The sequence below is a fragment of the Bubalus kerabau genome, chromosome 11 (genome assembly GCF_029407905.1).
Source record: "Bubalus kerabau isolate K-KA32 ecotype Philippines breed swamp buffalo chromosome 11, PCC_UOA_SB_1v2, whole genome shotgun sequence".
In the NCBI taxonomy this organism is placed as follows: Eukaryota; Metazoa; Chordata; class Mammalia; order Artiodactyla; family Bovidae; genus Bubalus; species Bubalus kerabau.
Window position 1 is genome coordinate 94,902,799 of NC_073634.1, and position 19,457 is coordinate 94,922,255.

At 47.2% G+C, this 19,457-nt stretch overlaps 1 long non-coding RNA gene across 1 annotated transcript in view; it reads right to left on the minus strand.

The window, feature by feature from the left end:
* The window catches only part of LOC129622569 (uncharacterized), a 40,485-nt gene extending 21,312 nt beyond the window's left edge, over positions 1-19,173 (minus strand). The window contains exons 1-2 of the long non-coding RNA XR_008700070.1: positions 19,073-19,173; positions 18,251-18,403 (exon numbers count right to left, since the gene is read on the minus strand). This is a non-coding gene — a long non-coding RNA (uncharacterized LOC129622569). The remainder of the gene's footprint in view (positions 1-18,250; positions 18,404-19,072) is intronic.
* Positions 19,174-19,457: the final 284 nt, after the last annotated feature.

Consider the following 19,457-nt stretch of genomic DNA (forward strand, 5'->3'; position numbering starts at 1 on the left):
GCAAGAAGATCAAACCAGTCAATCCTAAAGGGACTCAACCCTGAATATTAATTGGAAGGACTGATACTGAAGCTGAAGCTCCAATACTCTGGCCACCTGATGCAAAAAGCCAACTCATTAGAAAAGACCCTGATGCTGGGAAAGATTAGAGGCAGGAGAAGGGGACCCCAGAGGATAAAATGGTTGGATGGCATCACCAAATCAATGGACATAAGTTTGAGCAATCTCCAGGAGATTGTGAAGGGCAGGGAAGCCTGGCCTGCTGCAGTCCATGGGGTCACAAAGAGTCGGACACAACTGAGCATCCGAACAACAACAACAAGGGCTTCAAAAGCTCCCAAGGGGCTTCCCCAGTGGTGTTAGTGGTGAAAGAATCTGCCTGCCAACGCAGGAGACACAAGAGATGTAGGTTTGATCCCTGGGTCAGGAAGATCCCCTGGGTCAGGAAGGAAATGACAACCCACTCCAGTATTCTTGCCTGGGAAATCCCACGGATAGAGGAGCCTGGCGGGCTACAGTCCATGGGGTTGCAGAGGGTCGGACACAACAGAGCAACCAGGCACACACAAAACCTCCCCTCCTCCTGGCCAGCCCTCTGGATGCACTGTTGCAGTGCACACGGGACAACCTGATCCGACAGGGATGGAGTTTGGATACGTGCCTTTTATTCAGAGGAGCACCGAGTGAGTCAGCATTCACGTGAAGGAGGATGGTGCATCTGTTCTGAGAGGCAAGTCATAAACCAGCCTGTGACACCGCAGCGCAGGACCTCAGCTCTGACAAGTGTGAGTGGGGTGACTGTTTCAGTGCAGAGGACTCAGGAAGTGCCCACGGCTGGCTCCAGAACGCTAGAACACAAACATCAAATTTATGTAGTGCATTTAAGGGCTTTCATAACAGAGATTATTTACGTGTCAGGGACCATCCATCATCAGAGTGCATATTTACAAAACTAAAAATGCACATTAGCTACCTGAGATCCTGCCTGCAATAGCAATCTTGAAATTACTGCCATCTGTCATGTATACATGGAGGGTCGGATCTTTTTTGTAAATGTGTATTATGCGTCCAGCGGAGCAAAACCGTTTTGTTGGAGCCCTCCTGGTCTGTTTTATTTGTCCTCATAAATCAGCAGTTAACCATCACTTCATTTCAAGACATGTGACAAGAGCAGCATGAATGGGATCAAACAGCCTGGACCAGCCTGGGACGTGACCAGCGGCGATGGTTCAGCCCTGCTTCCGTTGCTGCTGCAGTTACTATGACACCCTCACAACCCGCCAACGGAGCCTTCCTCTTCAGACTCCCCTCGAGAGGACACCTCGCTTCCTGGAGGAGTTGGAGGTGCTCCCCCGTCTCGGCCTGGGAGCACAGAGGCTCAGGGAGGACGTGGAAGAGCCGGTAAAGACCGATGGGTGGTTCTCCCCTCGGAAGGTGATCTCTCAAGAGTCCCCAACTGAGGGTTGTGGTGTGTGTGTGAGAGTGCACAGCATGTGAGTGAGTAGGGGTGTGTGTGGGTGTGTGAGCACGTAGGGTACATATGTACCTCCCCATCCCATCCCTCAGGGTCATCCCAGTGCACCAGCCCTGAACACCCTGTCTCATGCATCGAACCTGGACTGGTGATCTAATTCACACATGGTAATATACATGTTTCAATGCTAGTCTCTCAAATCATCCCACCTTCACCTTCTCCCACAGAGTCCAAAAGTCTGTTCTTTATATCTGTGTCTCTTTTTCTGTCTCGCATATAGGGTCATCATTACCATCTTTCTAAATTCTATATATATATATACGTTAATATACTGTATCCACCAGGTGTTTTTGCTGAAGTGAATTTTCTAAAGGAAAAACCTATGAACACATGTCTATATTCCTACTTCTATGGCACAACATAAAGAAGAACATGTTTTCTTTTCCATGGTTTTTGGGTTTCTTTACAGTTAAGAGTTTTTAAAAAAAAATATGTAACTCTTTGGTTCATTGAAAATTCTTTTTTAATGTTTTTTATTTATTTATCTTGGATGTACTAGGTCCTTGTTGCTTTGCAGACTTTCTCTAGTTGCCATGACCGGAGCTGCTCTCCAGTTGCGGTAGGCGGCCTTCTAGTTGAGATGGCGTCTCTTGTTGCAAAGCACAGGCTCAAGGGGGTTTCAGCAGTTCTGTGGCTCCTGGGCTCTAGAGCACAGGCTCAGTAGTTGTGGTGTGTGGACTTAACTGCTCTGAGACATATGGGATCTTCCCTGACCAGGGATTGAACCCGTCTCCCGCATTGACACATGTGTGTTCTTTACCAACGAGCCACCAGGGAAGCCCTGTGATTTTTGGTTTTTGAAATCAAATATCAAAGTTGCCTTTCTGAAGCCGTGAACCTCAGCTCTCAGCTTGCGACTGTATTTGATCAGATCCAGCTGGTCTACACCACCTGATGCCCCAGAGAAGTGTCTGGGGCAGCAGGGACAAGGGAAGAACCAGCACTCCAGCGTCTCCGTAGAGGAGCACTCAAGTCCAGGGGCCAAGAGGTTGCAGAATAACTAAGTGATTAAGAGTCTGTGTGTTGGCATCTGACTCAAGCACCACTGACCACGACTTCAAAGGCTGTACGTGCGTGCTGCTCCCCTGGGAACCCGGCAAGCGCCTCAGAGCACCAGGCGCTAACCTGGAAGGAACTTGCTTGAGCAGGAGACAAACACCGTGGGCATTTTTAACCTTGTGAATAAGACATTATAGCAAGAGCCATCAATGAGCACTTTCATTTAGTCATTTATGGCTTGAGTCAGATGCCAACACAATATTCAAAAATCCACCAGGAAACCATGAGAATTGTGGAGAATTAAACTTTACACTCAATTGTCCCTCCTTTCTCCTTCAAACGCAGCTTCGTGTTTGCAAACAGACCACTTCCATCAGAGTCTGAGCAGATGCGATGTCTCCCAACCACAAAAGGAAAACAAGACGTCTTAGAATCACAGCCTTCTTCCTCCTCACACTCGAACAGCTCCCAGGTCCTTCAGGCATAAGGAGGAGGCTTGTTGTTATTGTTCAATCACTAAGCCTGTCTGACTGTTTGCAGCACGCCAGGCTCCTCTGTCCTCCACCATCTCCCAGAGTTTGCTCAAACTCACGTCCATCTAGACAGTGATGCCATCCAACCATTTCATCCTCTGTCGCCACCTTCTCCTCTTGTCCTCAATTTTTCCCAGCCTATTTACCTCGATACCCAGACCTAACATTCCAGGTTCCTATGCAATATTGATCTTTATAGCATGGGCCTTTACTTTTACCACCAAACACATCCAAAGCTGAGCATCTTTTCTGCTTTGGCCCAGCCTTCATGGATCACAGCCTTGTCGTGGCAAAGGGGCTTGAGTAACTCAATGAAGCTACGAGCCATGCCATGCTGGGCCACCCAAGACAGATGGGTCAGAGTGGAGAGTTCTGACAAAACATGGTGCCCTGGAGGAGGGAATGGCAAACCACTCCAGTGTTCTTGCCTCAAGAACCCCATGAACAGCATGAAAAGGGAAAGGCTAGTTGTTATCAATCCTGTAAAACACACTGAGAAAGTTTCATGGGTGGACTCACCAGGAGCCTCTTAGAGTCTAAGGACTGGACATTAACGTGTGAAATGCCAGCACAGTGCTTGGCTCAGAGTAGGGGTGCAACGAAGATAAGCTATTATTTACACTTGCTAGTTTTCATCTAAATAATCTATTCCAATGATCACTTCACCATTGATAGTCTATTAAGCTAAGCAGCCTTGAAAGGAAAATATGGGAAAATTCCACTCTCTTTGCCACTGAAAAGTACAAATTAAAAACAATCATAGTGAAATGAAAGTCATTTAGTTGGGTCTGACTCTTTGCGACCCCATGGACTATACAGTCATGGAATTCTTCAGGCCATAATACTGGAGTGGGTAGCCTTTCCCTTCTCCAGGGGATCTTCCCAACCCAGGGATAGAACCCAGGTCTCCTGCATGCAGGTGGATTCTTTACCAACTGAGCCACAAGGGAAGCCCAACCATAAGAGGACAAATAATTTTCCCATACCAAAATATTACAGATATATATATTAATATATATGTCTGCAGTTTAAAGGAACCAGATGAACAGTTCATGGATGATGCTTGTAACCATATGCAGGAATGAAAATGAGAGAGGGATGATCCTCTCCAATAGTCTCCAAAACAGGAAAAGAAAATGAGATGGGGAAATAGGGAGACACAGAAAACATGATATTATTGTGAAAACAGTCAATTTATGGGTTCCTCAGCTTGTCATGTGAGTTTGGAGAAATTACTAATTTGTCAGTGAAAATGCATAGTTAGCAGGGTGGCGGCGGGGGCTGACCTGAAAACCATGGTTGGAGTGCTGTTTGACAACGTAATGTTTCAGGGGGCCAAGGGGACCCTGCAGCCCCCGTGGAGAAGCACCCAGGCTGTGTCTCAGCCTGCAGCCGCCCCCCCGACACACCGGCCGCCTGCTCGTGAGCTCACATCTCCCACTCTGGGGGGCGGGGAGCACTGTGTGCAGCCTGGTCGTGTTCCTCTAGGACGATGCCCATCTTCTCTTGAAACTTAAACGCCAGCAGCTTCGTGGCTTAAGTCCTGATCATGCTATGCTAAGTCACTTCAGTCGTGTCTGACTCTGTGTGACCCCATAGACGGCAGCCCACCAGGCTCCCTTGTCCCTGGGATTCTCCAGGCAAGAACACTGGAGTGGGTTGCCATTTCCTTCTCTAATGCATAAAAGTGAAAAGTGAAACTGAAGTCGCTCAGTCGTGTCTGACTCTTCGCAACCCCATGGACTGCAGCCTACCAGGCTCCTCCGTCCATGGGATTTTCCAGGCAAGAGTACTGGAGTGGGGTGCCATAGGATTGGTTATTAAAAACAATTTTTTTTAATTTTCAAAATAAGTTGGGAACTCTGCAAATCAGCCAGCCCACACAAGCTATCGAGCTTAAAAGAGACTAAAGAGACGTGATAGCACCTGATCCTTAATTGGATTTTTTAAAGACAGCTTTAAAGGACATTATTGGATTAACTGGAGAAATGCATTAAATATTTGCACTATAATAATGCTAAATTTTCTGTGATAGAATAATGGTCTCTATGCTCAGCCTCTCAAAGGTGTTCATATCTAATCTTCCTCCCCCTGGGCAGCAGACTGGAGACACCTGCCTGAAGAACCTGACCAGCCAAGGTGACTTCGTAACACCATGCTGGGGTTCCCTCCAAACTGGCCACAAAGGCCAGCCTGCAGTGAAGCCACTCAGGAGCTCAGGGTCTCTTATCATCATCCTGGTGACACTCCAACGTTTGAGAAATATTTTAACATGAAATACATATTTTAATATGGAAACATCCCCTATGGTTTTATTAACAGTATCAGAGAAAATGAAAAGAGAGTGTATCCATTAAGCAGGCTGTTCAATAAATTTTTTTGAGGAATATATGGCAAATGAAAGATTTGGAAAACAAAAGTAGCTCTTGTGATTAATAATATAAAAACAGAAAACTTTTAAATTCAGCAGGAGAGTTAGAAGACAAAGTAGAAAAAACTGTGTGCCCCCATTTTTCTGTTTCCACAGTGACCAGCCACCTGTTTATCAGCTATTTCAATGTGATCACAGTCCAAACACCCTGGCCAGGGCCTCAGGGTCACCATCTCTGGAAATGAGGGTCTGGAACCTCGGTACCAGCTTCAGTCAGTGCAAAAAGCATGAACACCCCACTAAGGATTGAACTTAAGATGACAGAATCTTTTTAACTTTTTATTTTATATTGGGGTAGAGCCGATTAACGAGTCATGCTGTGACAGTTTCAGGTGAACAGTGAAGGGACCCAGCTGTTCACACACATGTATACCTTCTCCCCCAAACTCCCCTCCCATTTCAGGGTGACAGAATCTCGAAGTGTAAAAACCAGACCCAAAGGTGGGCAGGAGAACAGAGCAGATGCTGGAGCGGGTGCTGAGGACCAGCCCACAAAGCTGGGGATGCACAGACACAGGAGCTGAGGGTCAGCAATGTCCTGCCACCGGCGCCCTGGGCAGAAGAGGGGCAGCTGGGGCAGTTCCTTTGGGTAACTCTTCTGTGTCTGGGCCCGTGCCTGATCTGATCCGTTCTGTTTTGGTTTTAAGGTTTACCTATCAAAAGTCAACCTGATTTTGGCCACTTTCATCCCAGTATTATAGGACATTTTAAAAACAAATCACTACGCTTATAATGGAGAAGGCAATGGCCACCCACTCCAGCACTCTTGCCTGGAAAATCCCATGGATGGAGGAGCCTGGTGGGCTGCAGTCCATGGGGTCGCTAAGAGTCGGACATGACTGAGCGACTTCACTTTCACTTTTCACTTTCATGCATTGGAGAAGGAAATGGCAACCCACTCCAGTGTTCTTGCCTGGAGAATCCCAGGGATGGCAGGGCCTGGTGGGCCGCCGTCTATGGGGTTGCACAGAGTCGGACACGACTGAAGCGACTTAGCACACTTATAAAGCAAGGAAATTTAAATATATTGATAAAGAAACTTATTGCAACCATAATTCACTCTCTGGGACCCTTCACACCGGTAAGTTTCCTTTTCACTGACTTCCACCCAAACACACATGCACTGCTTTAGTTCTTGTCTAGCATTTCCCCTAGCCCCCTGGAAGTTTTGTTGGGATGGCCCAAAACAAAGTGACTATTAATAGTTCTCATCTTCACTTTTGGGATGCATTTTTGTCTTATATGTCCATTGGTTATAATTAACACTTTCATTTAACAAGAATCTATCATTAAAAGTATATTTCCATTTCATGGATTAATTTTCCTATTAAAAACCATTTTTAATTTGTCAAGTTTGAAAGAATTACAATAATACCCACATTAAGTAAAAGCTATTAGCCATTTTCTAATTACAGAAGTAATCAAAATAACAACTCCAAGCTCGAATTTGCATTACTTTATAACCAGTGCTTAAATGTCACTTATTGGGTGCTGTTTCCTCATTATTCTCTCATTTGAGACACTGACATCAAAGGTGGGTGCTGTTGGCAAGCTGCATCTTGAAAATTCGTCTTTGGACCCCAGCCTGCTGGTGAACCCAGGGGTTACCCATGTCCCTTCTGAGTCTAGCATTCAGCAATTTGCTTACTTTTCCTTTTAGAAATTGTCCAAGTCTTCCCAAAGGATGTAGAATCCCTTAACCTGAAAAATATTTTTTGTGGGATTTTGATTTGCTCTAAAAAACCTTCAGTACAGAAAAGGCACAGGGAGGAGTTGGTCCCTCAGGGCCCCCTGGCACTTCCTATGGTGAGAAGACAGACGGCCGACATGGGACACACACTTATACTAAAAATGACTTGCCATTTATTCAAAATTCAAATTTAACTGCATGCCTATATTTGATCCGGACCAAGATGCCTGCTTCCAGTCATGAGAAAGTGGCAGGGTCCACAAACACACTCCAGTCATAAACAACTGAAAAACCAGCAAACTGCATGAAATGAGCATTCATAGCATTGGACAATGCAAGACGGTGTTCCCTGAGAGGGATAACCGGGGAGAGGGAACCCTGCAAAGCCCAACTTCCCTTCATCCCTCCCGCCACCCTCCAGCCATTCATAAATCCAACTCTGGCCTCTGCCCTCCCTCCCCCTCCCAGGGCAGGCAGACTCCAGACACATTTAGTGTGTTTCTCCAAGATAAGCCCACCTCATCCTGCCAACCCAGCCTGTGCTCCAGGGAGCTCAGGCCAGACCTGGCCCTGTACATGGCTGATGTCCTGCCCGGCATGGCACACCTGCCCCCAGGGGTGTTTGATGCCCCGCCTGGCAGGGGCAGATGTGTAAACTCAGCGACTTAAGAAACTGCAGATAACTGCAGGACTCCTGTGCTGTGAATCTGGGACACGGCAGACTCCTCCTTCTCCACAGTGATTATGATGGGAGCTTTGTGAGGCAAACCACTCAGTTTCATCTAAAAACCAACAGGAGTGTGTGTATGGCTGAATCCCTTTGCTGTTCACCTGAAACTGTCACAACATTGCTGATCAGCGATACCCCAATACAAAATAAAAAGGTTAAATTAATAATAAATAAAATAGCAACAAAGAATAAACTACTGGATGATACAAAGACAAGCCTGAACAGGATTGGGTAAGTTATTACTGTTCAGTCACTAAGTTGGGTAAGACTCTTTGCAACCCCAAGAACTGCAGCACACCAGGCTCCTATATCCTCTACTCTCTCCTGGAGTTTGTTCAAATTCATGTCCACTGAGTGGGTGATGCCATCCAACCATCTCATCCTCTGTCGCTCCCTTCTCCTCCTGCCCTCAGTCTTTCCCAGCATCATGGTCTTTTCCAATGAGTCAGTTCTTCACATCAGGTGGCCAAAGTATTGGAGCTTCAGCTTCAGCATCAGTCCTTCCAATGACTATTCAGGACTGATTTTCTTTAGGATTGACTGGTTTGATCTCCGAGGGACTCTCAAGAGTCTTCTCCAACACCACAATTTGAAACCATCAAGGATCTGGGTGTATGAAGTGATTTTGTCATCGTGAGTGGCACCTGCATTCACAAGCCCATGGCCACTGCTAATTAAAGCTGAAGGCCCCTAAGTGCCTATGGTGATAAGAATTGTGTAAAGGGGAAAAGTCTTATTTTCTTCTCAGAATCGCGCCGTTTGTTGTAAGAGTTGCATGGAAACCTCTTCAGAAACTTGTAAATGTAAAGCTATAGACACACACACAACTACACAAGCAAATCACAGAATAGACTTGCTCTAGTCAAATATTTCCATTTCTCTAAAATTTCACTAATTGCCTTGGTAATTGCATTTGCTAGACTAGGAGATGCTAGTGCAGACTAACCCTTTTAATTCCATAAACAAAATACGAAGGGACATTTGAGAGACGGAGGGGAAAGAGTGCAGCACCTTATGCCGTGTCTACATCCGGGCACCCCGCCTGCAGTTGCATCACCGACCACTCACTGATTTATTTTTCACGCCATTACAAGCAGGAAATTAAACTATATAACAAGTTTTAATACTAATTTTTCAAGCTGGCATTTTAATGCTTGGATATTAAGAAGTGGCCCACTTCATGGTCACATTTTCTTCCACCCTTCCAGTAACTGGAATGATTGGATTACAAAAAGATATCCAGTGCTAAATGAAAATACCCTTGATCCACATCACGCTTTACAAGAAGTTCCTGCTCTTTGCTCTCAACTTAGACCCTGATGACAAAACGTGATTTGGTCCCAAAAGAAGCTAGAACGTTGGCAGTGAAGGTGCTATATTTTAATCTGATGGAAGCAGAGATAGAAGAAAAATCAACTTAAAATCTGTTTGTGACAGATAACTTTTGGAGCCACCGAGTTGGGACAAGCAGAGAGAGTGGAAATTAGTGTCATGCTGTGTTTGTATGGGATTAAATTTCAGAGTCCTGATCTATCTTTTTTAGAAGAAATAACCCAAGGCCTTTGATTTTCTGGCATGCCTTGGTGTGCGGAATCACTGTTACATCTTTTTCCAACATCTTTACATTTGAGTGCACATAAATTCAGATTTGATGGAGGTCAGACCCTCATTAATTCACTTCACCAGGCTGGAAAACTGCTCTCTAAGAAAGGGTGAAGAAAAAAAAAATCATCCCCTTCATTCACAAACAAGGAATTACCAACATAATATATACCAGGAAAATCAGGCCAAAGAAAAAGTAATTCAACACCAGACCCACAATTTTCATCCAGGTTCTACCACAATCCCAACGTAATTGGTAAAAAATAAGTTAAACATGTTTTATGATCAAATGTTTCCTTCAGCTACAATTTAGAATGCTCATAAAATCATGAGCTGGCATCCACTGTCCTGATGAATCTTTAAACTTGGAGCAGACCTCATATCATGAGAGTAAATTATGACCCTGGATTTCAAAATGCTCATGTAATGTGATGGACTCTCTACAAAGACCCCAAAGAAATAAATATTCCAAGCCTTCGAGCCAAGGTCGCCCTATTGATTGAACAGGAAAGGGAGTTCTAGAAGGGCAAAGCCTTTTCAAAAATTAACACTACACAGATGCACCTGAATGCTTTTAAGAAATGTCTTTGGCAAATGGAACATCAATCTAAGGACTGGAAAAAAAAAAAAAAAATCAGCTCATGTTGAGAAAAAGAGAATGATACTTAGAAAGCACAGTATCCCTTCCAATGCAGTGATCCTGCCTGAAAGGAAAGGGGGAAAGAAAAGAGAAAAGGAAGGAGCCAAGCTTTCTCTAGGGATTAGAAAGTCACCATGCTTTAGTGGGCATTGAGCTCCCAGGGGTCTTAACATCGGAATGACAGGAGAACGCCAAAGGTCATGCGGTCTACCGAGGAGGTCGTGACCTTCGGAAGAACAGCCTCCACTTATAAATAGCTGTCTATTGAGTGAAATGAATGGAAACCCATTTATATTTTGGAAAATGTAATTGGGCCAATGGACTATGAGGAGAGGGGCCCCGGAAGAGAAGGGGAGGAGGTCGCTGCCGCCAACGTGCTGGGTCAGTGAGTAGGGCAAACGTTCCGGCAGGGCCGCGGGGTTGGGGGCAGGCAGGGCTCTTGGCACCCTGTGCAGAGAACTGACTCTGTCAGGCACATTAAGCCATCTTCCAGGGGCTGCTTTCCCAAAGCCAGAAGTGGGGTCTATGACCAGGGCTTGCCTCTTGCTTTATGATTTCCGTTTTCATACTAAATAGCAAATTTCCACTGTGAGAGGAGGTTCTGGGTTTCTGTTTTCATCTCATGGTTAATTTCCCCAATCCATCTTGCTTACTGACGTCTCCTGGGATTTCATGCCTGTGGTTTGCAATACGATGATGAGGCAGGAGTCTGTTTTCAGGCGTTCTTTTGCTGGGCACATTATGTTCAGATAAAACTGGTAAGAAAAGTCACAGGGGTGTCTCATCGAACATCACATGCAAATCTGCTGGCTTCTATTCTGCGTGGCCTTTTAAACGGAGTGCTGGGGTCATGTGCTGCCCATCACCCCTGACTCTTTCAGAGAGGTCAACACTAGAAGAGACCTAGGTGTGAGCATCACTGTAATGAGCTTCTCGGATCAAACTGCAGTGGCACTTCAACCAACATTCACTCAGCACCCAACATTCACCAGGAACATTGCTATGAGCTACAAAGCATCGCTGGGAAAGTATATTCTCTTTGCTGGTAAGGAGTTTACCGTCTTCTGGGCCAGTAAATCCTGGACCCACAACGCTACTCTCACACAGGTTTTGGGAATTCCAGAATATCAAAACCCCAACTGAAAGATTCCACAAGCTTCAGACAGCTTGATACACAAAATAATTCAAGTCAACTGATCAATGGAGGAATAATCCCCAATCACAAGTCTTTCTCCTCCTATTTTGTGTTCATTCAGCTTGAATTCGAAGGCAAAATGTTAACAGCTGACCCAGGATACAAGCATGGAGCTAACGCTCTCGTTGTTACCTTGAAATTCCTAAAACTTCTGTAATAGGTGTGGGACAAGGAAGTTTGATACAGGGTCCAGTGACACCCAGGAGGGTTAGCTGAGAGCAAACCACCTGTGAAGAAGCGAGCAGGTGGACCATGAGGATGGGGGCTCTTCCGCTGGCCAGCCCCCTGCCAACCCCCTGAGCCCTCCCCAAACCCCTCCCACCAGACTAGGCTAAGTCCCAGCACTCGGAAGGTCCTCCCAGCAACATTCCTGCTGGGAAATGTTGAGATTTATAAGCAACGACATTGATTCAATTCTGTCCACTTAGCATGAGTTAAGAGCCAGGGTGAAGAGAAGAAAGTGGGGGAGGGTGGAGGAGAGAGAGAAGGAGGGAAGGAGGCAAGAGAGGAGGGAGGGAAGAGGGGAGGGAGAGAAGAGGGGAGGGAGGGAGGGAGTGAGGAGGAGAATGGGGGCAGCAGGAGGAGAGACACCTCCAGGACCCGCGGCTTCATATCCAAACCAGCGAGGGCCCCTGGAGCAGCTGGCAGTGGAGATGCCCTGTGAGCCACAGGTCCCTTCCTAGTGTTGTGGGAGCGAAGCAGGGTAAGAGGTGGAGTTCACTTTGATGGGAGGGTTTACTTAAGCTGATACAGACAGAAACACGGTCATGTAGACATGAAGTCAGTGCAGAAATTACTGACCAGCTGCTTTACACCCCTTTCTCCTGACAAGTCTTGGACCCCGATGCGTTTCTCACTCGAGGCCCCTCAGTCAGGAAAAGTCACGTCCATGTACTTGGAGACCATATGGGTCCAGCCCAGGTGAGAGAGTCTTGGCCCTCTTGGGATGCGAACCCCTGGAGAATCGTGACATGTTAGATGAAACCCAGGCGCTGCTTCTGAGCTGAGCCACCTCCTTTTTCATGAACAAAATCCTTTTTCCTGAACCTGTAATACTGGCTCTATTTGAACAGGATCGCAGATCTTACTAGAAATGTGAAAGGCTGCCTCTTTCCCTAACCACAGGGCGACAGGACCCGTACTCACTCAGACCTGCATCTGAGCGGCCAAGGTGTCCACTCGTCCCTGGGATCCTGGGCAGAGGCTCTCATGACTGGCCTCCGATGTGCTGGATTGAGATGCACCTCTGAGGTCCCCCTCAGTTCTCTTCTGCTTCTTCACAACATCTCTCAGTAAAGGGGTTCAGTTTATGTATCTTTCCTCTTTGCTGATTTAATTAGTGTCTGCTGTATCTCTCGGGGCCCATGATGGACAAGTCTGTGGGTACAGTGGCTTTTGTCTCCCAGGCCTGCCTTGCCGCAGGACCAGATCCCCAGGCCTTCTCGCCCTGGGGAATTTCATTTATCTTCCTTTTCTCCTAAGAAAGCCAGTAAGTCCCACATGGCTTTGTCTCTGCCTGATGCCAACAGTGTGAAGCTCTTGTGTTAAACACCCTTGCTGAAATAATGACACTGTATCCTAAATTCCAACGGCATTGGCTCTGCTCAAAGAACTTAGAGCTCGAGTAAGATTAACCAAACTTCCATTTCGTGGCAGGGAGCTCCTTGCAGGCAAATGCAGGCAAGTTCTGACGGCAGAAGTTTTAACCTCAGCGCTGAAGGGCCTTTGGACACTTCCCTCTGAAAGGAGACACGACAAATACACACGACAAAGGAGGAGCCGGGTACTCTGCTGATCATCTGCCTCACTGCAGGCTGTAAGTCTCACCCACCCTCAACAAATACTCTCAAACTGAATCCAACAATACATCAAAAAGATCACACACCATGATCAAGTGGTGCAAGGATTTTTCAGTATCTGCACATCAGTCAATGTGATTCAATACACCACATTAGCAAATTAAAGAATAAAAACCATATCATCATCTCAATAGATGCAGAAAAAGCCTCTGACAACATTCAATACCCATTTATGATTTAAAAAAAAACTCTCCAGAAAGAGCGCATAGAGGGAACATGCCTCAACAAAGCCTCTGACAACATTCAACACCCATTTATGATTAAAAAAAAAAAAAACTCTCCAGAAAGAGCGCATAGAGGGAACGTACCTCAACATAATAAAGGCCATATAAGTGACAAGCCCACAGCTAACAGCACACCGAAAGCTGACAGCCTTATCTCTAAGATCAGGAGCAAGACAACGGTGCCTATTCTCACCACTTTTGTTCAAAACAGTTTTGGAAGTCCTAGTCCCAGCAATCAGAGAAGAAAAGAAATAAAAGAAATCCAACTTGGAAAATAAATAAAACTGTCACTGTTTGCAGAAGACATGACACTATACACAGAAAATCTTAAAGATGCCACCAGAAGATTACTAGATCTCAGCAATGAAGTCAGCAACATTGCAAAATACAACACTTATACACAGAAATCTCTAGGCACTTTATTTTTTAATTACATGACTCTAACCTAGCAAAAGGAGATCTTTGCCAATAATATTGCAGAGGTAGTTGTTCTTAGCTGTATTTAAGGACAGTCTTATATTTAAGAAATACAATATTGAGAAGAACTCAGATAACAGCTTCTGGAATTTCTGATTCTTTTCGTAATAAGCTAACCATTCTGCTCCTCTCCCAGGTCGCAAGTGAACAGCACTCACCGTGACCACGGCAGACCTCCCTCCCTGGTCGTGGGACTGAGTCAGACAGGGTGTAAAACTGTGTCTGAATCCCTCACTACAATCAGCACCTCCCAGCAGGAACACGGCTCTGAATATTATCTATAGGAGGAACGAAAGGTCCCTGACATTGTGTAATGACTAAACTCTTATTCTTTGGTCTCGTTTGACTGTTTCCCTTTGTTTCTGCATGTTCTCAGCTCTTTGACTAAACTTAATCTTTGGCTACAGTTTTTCTACAGGCAAAAGGCAGGCTGAGGACTCAGGGGTGGGGAGCAAGGGCCATGGGGTCCTGCTCCATTTCACATCAAACCAGGACAGCAGGCAAAGTATTAGGAACACTGATCAGGGTTTCATTTCAAAATAATTCATCAACTAAGGAATCAGTCTGTGTGTGTGTGTGTGTGTGTGCGTGCTCAGTCACTCAGTCGTGTGCGACTCTTTGTGACCCCATGGACTGTAGCCCACCAGCCTCCTCTGTCCACGGAATTCTCCAGGCAAGAATACTGGAGTGGGGGGTGCCATTTCCTCCTCCGGGGATTTTCCCAACCCAGGGATCAAGCCCACATCTCTTTTGTCTCTGACACTAGCAAGCGGATTCTTTACCACTAGTGCCTCCTGGGAAGACCCACCAGCCTTTACCTCTATCAAAAACTTCTCTGATTCTCCAGGTCTCTTCCATCAAACCTGGATCCCACCAACAGAAGGTTGGAAAAGTTGCCCCCAGCTTGGGAGTTTCTCAGGATTCTCCCTACACGTGCAAAGAGTATTTGTTCTCTAACAAAGGACCAGGCCTCCGGTGGGCACCACGGCGGATGGGAATCCTGGAGACAGGGGTCCTCCACCCCCGGGTCGTGGGCTTATGCTTGTCTGAATCCTTCACACAACCCCCCTCAGGAAGCCTGGGAGGTACGCACTTTAACTACCTCAGGGTTAACATAAGGACAATGGAGATTAACAAAAAATAACAGAAAGTTGTTTTCATAGCCCATAAAGTCACCTCCTCTTTGTTACCCTGTGTCCTCTCAGTACCTTCAGAAGTGGCCCGGGAAGGGGTGTTTTCCATCCCTGACACATACCGCGGTAGTGAAGGCGCCAGGAGGAGAGGACCGCGGCCCGGGTTTCAGGTGGACACGCGGCCCCCACAGCACCTTAGAGAAGATGTGAGAGCCGGACAGGCTCAGCCATTGTGCAGACGGCCAGAGCCAGCGCACTCGGAGCTCTGCCCTGTGCCTGCATATTTCCTCCCACCCTTAGGCTGTCAGGTCCAAAAATACGTTCAGTTGACCTTGAATAACAGGGACTGAATGGCGTGGGTCCACTCACACGTGGATATTACAGTGAGTTCATCAGGGAAGCAGCTGGTTAAACCCACGGATACAGAAGCTCAGATACTTAGGACCAGCTTGGTTTTCCCCACAATTCCTTCATTGTTCAGTTGTCAGTTATCAGTTGTATTTGTTGTGTGTTCCATCCAAAAGACAAATTCATCTTTGAAGACAAAAACAAAAACAAAAAAACACTTTCTTATTTAGGTCTGATTCCCCCAAACCTGGCCCAAGCCCAGCACTTGGGAGTATTTAATGAACTCAGGCGTGTGCATGAATTGGGGAATGACTGAGCCTTGCACTCAGGAATCCAGAGGACATTAAGGCCTTTTTAAAACAACCCCTGTGTCTGATAAGCTGTTTCAACCAGACTCAAGTAGATGGTAAGATGGAGTCCACCCAACTACAGTTCCCACCCTAAGCTGTGCCATGCCCAGACTCACCTTCCGGAGACTTCATCTCCAGATCACCTTCCAGAGACCTCATTTCCAGATCACCTTCCAGAGATCTCATCCCCAGATCACCTTCCAGAGATCTGGAAGTGCTGGGGTACCCACCTCCTGGGCTCTAATGACCGGAAACTCCTCCTAGTTTTACAATCTGTTGGGGCCCACGAGTTTTGTTGCTTTGCAGCATGTAGGATCTTCCCGGACCAGGGATCGAACCCCCATCTGCTGCATTGGCAGGCAGATTCTTTACCACTGAGCCACCAGGGAAGTCCCCTGAGATCTTACTGATACATGAAGATGCCACCGAGACCGAAACCAAGAGCGCGGCTGCTCTGGACAGGCCACCTCTTCCTCCAGGCCTGCTGTCTCGCAGTGAGCACGGCTGAACCAGAGCGACTCCCACACCACCCGGCAGCTGGGCAGGGCAGGGAGTTACAACAGCGCCGTCCAAGGGGAAGAGAACGTGGGAGCCACGGACGGGAGCCACGTGTACAATTCCAAGTCTTCCGGCAGTCACATTAAAGGAAGTAAAAGGAAACAAGTTTTAATAGTATGTATCGTGTTGAGCTTCATAGACCAGAATATTCTGTCTTCCGTGTCAGCCATCATAAGATATGAGTGAGACACTTCACTGCAAGTCCAGCGTGTGTTTTGCGTTTACAGTGCCTCTCAGTTTGGAGGAGCCATGTTTCAGGTGCCCGATAGTGATGAGTGGCTGGTGGCTGCCACGCTGGACACTGCGGTGTCACGGCAGCTGTCGAAGGTCATGCTCTTTTGGGGTGAGAGACTCGGGCCATCTTTGGACGTTAGAGGCTGGACACCCAGGATTGGGGAGGCTGAGTGGCCGGGTCAACCACTAGGGAGTGATGTACTGTGTATCCGTGTGCATCTCGAGAGTGCACCTGTCAGAAAGGGGGCACCACGGTGATGAGGAGGGGGAGGACGGTGAGGGGAGGGTTTTGCAAATAAGGAAGTAGGCTGGGAGCTTGTGTGTTACACAAAGGCAGGCATTTAGGACATGGGGAGTCTGACCCGAGGCTCTTTTCCCTGGTCCCCACCATATCCTGCTGCCCTGCCCACTCGGGAGGATAGGCGGGTGGGGGTGACCTCTAACAGTTTTTGTAACGCTAGCACTGCACACGGATGTGTATTTCCACCATCTGTGGCCCAAAGGATGCACATGCAAACACGCTGTTTCACAGTAAGTCTTCCACACTCACAACAGCTGGGAGCTTGGGATCTCTGCATTTCCGTAGCTCCAGTGTTTGGCTGGAGGGATGATTAATGATAAAAGCAGAAAACAAATGGTCTGAAATCCAGATACTCCAGCCAAGTCTCAGATGGCTAAGTCCCAGTAGCTATAAATAATAAAATAATGACATCACTCTTCTCTGTGATCCAATATGGTGTGAAAGGAAAATAAATTGCTTATCATTTGCGAGTCCCGGCTATATTTTATATTGTTTCACTCCTTCTCTGTGTGTTTTTCTCAGTTGCTTCAACACAAAGAGCTGTATTCCTGTCAGTTTTACCCCCACTTTCAGCCTGGAAAACATTCCTCAGCTCACTTAGAGATACCTTTAACTCGCTTTTCCAATTGCTGCAAAAGCTCAGAACACACCTGGAACCTAAGCACCTGCTTCCTCATGCTGGTGATGGAGGAGTGGGTAGGGCAGGAAGAGTTGATGGGGGGCAGGTGGAAGCGACGATGAAATGAAAGTCCAGGAAGGTTGAAACAGACACAAAGTGGGTGCAGTGGGCCAGACCACGGGGGACTGCTGAGCCAGGAGGAAAGACTGAGTGGGGTTGCGCACAGCCAAGGCCAGACCCCAGCAAGGCAGGATGGACACGCGGTGTCCACAGTCCAGGTCACGATTGTGCCAGAAGGTAAAGCAGCTGCCTAATTCATTTTCTAGAAACCAAACTGCGTGCCCATGACTTTTATAATCTACAAAGGGAAACCCCCTCCACACCCACTTAACTCAAGTTATCAAATTAACTTGGCCACTGGTATAACTACTTTGAAACCTGGACAACTGCCTGGCTATTCGAGTCCAATTCCCTATAAAACAGTTCTTCTTTTGTCTGGCATTCTGGCATTCTTTAATTCAGAAGTTTGAGTAAATGGGCCATTTCTAGAATAAACATTCATATTCCATTACATTCCTCAGTAGCCATCCTGTGATCGCCTCAGCTGCACCCAGGCAGCCACCACCGACTCTGAGAAACCCAGAGTTCAGATCCAAGACCTCAGAGGGGCCGCGCCCGCCACTCAGACCAGGAGGACCAGAGGATGGGAGGCCTGCGGAGGAGGGTGGTCTTCAGATTTGAGAGAAGTTCCTTCTGCCCCGGAGTTGAAAGGACTAGCCTGTTCTCTTCTTACCTGAGCAGGGTCCATTTTCAGTGTCTGTGTGACCCTGGTCAACCTCCCCAACAGGGAGGCATCTGTACGCACGAGGGGACCACTGCCCCTAACAGGGAGGCGGTCATTTCTCGACCAGTCAGCATATCGGGGAACTCCGAGCTCGGCTTTATCCTACAACACAAAGTGTATCTGTATATTTATATGCATCTATGTACTTATATAATGGAGGATTTGGGGCCCTTGAGTGTTTAGAAGCATTACTTTCTTTTTTTTTTTTTAACTTTCTATCTTATACTGAAGTACAGCAGATTGACAGTGTGATGATAGTTTCAGGTGGACAGCAAAGGGGAGAGACATTACTTTCATTACCCACGTGGGACCATGCTTTTTTCTCTATCTAGAATCCAAAAGAGTGCCTGTAAAGCACACTGTGGGAACTCCTACTGGTTTCCTCGGCTGTCACAGTTCCTGGAATCACGTCACAGACCCTCCATGGCCGCCTGCACGGCCCACCAGGGTCCCTTCCTGCTGCTTCCGGCAACACCGAGGCAAAGCCAGGGACGTGCCAGGCCTACTGGCATTCCTAGCTTATCGGAACCCAGCATCTCAGCAGGGCCCATTCGAACCCCGTCCCCAGATGAGCCATATGGACTCAGCACTCCCTGAGCCCTCTGAGGCCACGCTCCAGAGGACAGACAGGGCTGGACGGTGGCCAAGCTTTGGCGACTCTGGGAGGAGCCCAGGGGCTCCTCCTGGGAATCACATGTTTACTATTCTACCTGTCGTGTGCCGCCTTCATCTCACGCTTAAATATGCCTTTGTTAACACGGACTTACTTACCAGCCAGAGGATCTCAGAGACAAAATATCGCCCTCACTCTTCGAATGAAGAAATGCTGGCTCACAGGCTCCAGTTGGTTGAAGGAGCATGTAGGGTTCAGAACAGGCCTCCCCAAGACGTGCCCTCGGGCAGGAGTATTATTCTGAACTTAAGGCAGTCAAGACCCTGCAGGTTCAAGAAAAATTCCTGTGCCCCTCCCTTAACTACCTAGAAGAATTTCAATTGTGGGTTTTCCCCAGAGAAGTGACTGCTGCAGTCCGATTCTGTGCGCACGGCCCTGCCTGTGTGGCAGGGCTGGCATCTAATCACCTAGCGCCTGCCACTCCCTGCGTTGTCCAGGCAACAGCCCTTCCAACCCTGGCAGCCCCAGGCCTGGCCTATTCCT